This window comes from Aplidium turbinatum, chromosome 11 (genome assembly GCF_918807975.1).
Source record: "Aplidium turbinatum chromosome 11, kaAplTurb1.1, whole genome shotgun sequence".
Lineage (NCBI taxonomy): Eukaryota > Metazoa > Chordata > Ascidiacea > Aplousobranchia > Polyclinidae > Aplidium > Aplidium turbinatum.
The window spans coordinates 19,479,537-19,482,197 of record NC_137482.1 but is presented as its reverse complement, the minus strand read 5'-3'; the positions used below and the strand labels follow the sequence as shown (position 1 = coordinate 19,482,197).

Here is a 2,661-nt window from a genome sequence, read left to right as displayed (position 1 = left end):
AGCACTGATATGTGTGTATTCTTGTTAAAACAAGCGATTTCTCAGTATGTACAACATGGAAGCCCGGTATTCTCGGTATTCTTAGATGCATCCAAAGCATTTGATAGGGTGTGCCATTATATACTTTTTGAGAAATTAATTCAACGTAATGTTCCAATGGTATTTGTCCGTCTACTCTTCTACTGGTACACCCAGCAGACCATGTCTGTTAGATGGGATGGTTGCTTCTCAGCATTATTCCAAGTCACTAATGGTGTGAGGCAAGGAGGAGTTCTTAGTCCCTTCTTGTTTAATGTATACATGGACGATTTGTCAAAATTGCTTAATAACTTAGAAATTGGCTGCAGTATTGGTAATTATTGTATAAATAATCTTATGTTCGCTGACGATCTTTGCTGCCTAGCTCCCAGTATCAAAGGCCGGCAAAAACTCATTGACACATGTGATACATTTGCAACTACGCATAATATTGTGTTTAATTGTTCTAAGACTGTTGGATTGATGTTTTTGACTAAACAACTCAGGGGAAAACTCCAGCCTACAATCAGACTTGGCAAAGAAAGCGTTTCTTTTGTAGAAAGAGTTAAATACCTTGGTGTTATTCTTACCAATAACTTGTGTGATAATGATGACATTGCAAGGCAAACCAGATCTTCATACTGCATAGCGAACATGCTCAGATATAAATTCAACAAATGTAGTGTTCTTGTAAAAAATGTGCTTTTTCGCACCTACTGTTCTGCATTTTATGCTTCTCCCCTTTGGTGTAATTATTCAATATCAGCTATTAATCGTCTGAAAGTTGCATATAACAACTCGTTCAGAATTCTGTTCAAATTGCCTAAAATTTGCAGCATTAGTCACATCCAAGTAAACCACAACGTGAACACTTTTTATGCCCTGCTACGGAAGAGCATTGCTAGCTTTGTAAATCGGTGTTGCAGCTCTTCTAACTCCTATATCAAAGCGTTAATGACCTCTGAGTGTTTCGCTCGTTCAATGTATTTACAACATTATAACCGTTCAATGCTTGTTGTTTGATTTTTCAATTATTTTATTTATATGTGTGTGCTGGCGTGTTTCTATGGACCTCTCTTCAGGTCTGAACCAAATAAATAAATAAAAAAATAAAAAAAATAGAAAATGAAATCAGTAAAAAGTCAAGTTAGGTGAGTCAGAGGAGAAATCTTGGAAGAGTTCCCAGACAGCCACTTTATCTGACCCAGATTCGTACCCGATCTGGTAAAGATTCTGACCAAGTAAAGTGGCTGCTTTATATGGGTTTGATCATGTTGTAAGTTTATTGATAACAATTCGCAGCTCATAAATCTTACAGAAGCATGCTTCTTCTCTTAAAACGCTTATTAGATTTTGAGGAAAAACGGGGAATTTATTAGTAGCTTACGAACAAACGAGAGCCTCTACAATTGACCGATGTTTTTGATCTTACAAAGAAAAGCATTTTTAAACTGGCGCATACTTTCCTATCTTATTCATATTTCCGATCCTCAATTACAGTTGAGCGTATGTTTTCCTTGTCGTCGTTTTAACTTTTGGAGCCGAGAACCTTTTTTGCCACCCCAGGTTGCCGTTGTTTTCTGTTACTACGTCGAGTGTTCTTTTTAAAACATGCCAGTGTAGTCCAGAAACATCGTGAACATGAAGGTGGTGAAAGGAGTAAGGATAGACCCTCGGCCCTAAAAGAAGAATTTAAAATGACCAAGAGTTATTTTCCTTCTTGTGTTTGAGAAAGGATTATTCAGATTCCAGGAATAATGTTGTCAATCTCCTCGTGGTAACTCCCGGTAACTGCAAAACAGGCTGAGGACACCAAAAAGATAAATAAACATTTGCTCCTCCTAAAAGAAATCTTTCTGCTCGTTAAAACTTTTATTTGAACGACGTCATTGCGTTACAAACATTTTAATAATAAATTCAGCCTCATCAGCTATTTTTAGCTTTAATTTAGGGCATTTTATTATGTATTATATTTTCCTGCTGCAGTCCATTAAGCCTGGGTTGAACTAATAAACTTGATAGATGACACCTGAAGTGGATAAAATTTTATAACCTCTCATCCTTAAACTCTGATATGGACGGTGCAGCCAAAGTAATTTTGCCGCAGCTGAGTAAAATCAACGAGACAGTAAAAATTTTAACTAAATTGTATAATATAAATCTTTCTTAAAAATCCTGCAAGACGTTTCAAAAGAGAAAAAAAAAACGACAAAGGGATAAAGTTTGCTGTGACCAGGATTCGAACCTGGGTTGTCACGGCCACAACGTGAAGTACTAACCACTATACGATCACAGCGACATAGCAGAGAATGGTTTCGATCCATCGACCTCTGGGTTATGGGCCCAGCACGCTTCCACTGCGCCACTCTGCTGTGATGGATTGGAAAGGTTTATTCAAACTCACACTTTTGTATGTCGTACACAAAGCCATGTTATGCGGTAGCCACTTTACCAAGGAAAAATTCTGTCACTGCAATTGACTAGAATGCACCGCCAACCAATCACAAGCTACGTTTTCTATGACGTGAAAAAGCGAATAGAAGATGATACAAAGCAAATCAAGTGATGGATTTTATGTCAGCTGGTTAGCTTAGGGGTTAGGGTTAGGGCTAGAAATTAGTTATTTCATTGACGCCGGTTCGA

The 2,661-nt window shown here is 37.6% G+C and overlaps 1 non-coding gene across 1 annotated transcript; it reads right to left on the bottom strand.

Annotated features, from left to right (window-relative positions):
- Positions 1-2,242: 2,242 nt before the first annotated feature.
- Positions 2,243-2,314, bottom strand: Trnah-gug (transfer RNA histidin (anticodon GUG)). Its single transcript has one exon. It is a non-coding gene; the product is annotated as a tRNA-His (tRNA).
- Positions 2,315-2,661: the final 347 nt, after the last annotated feature.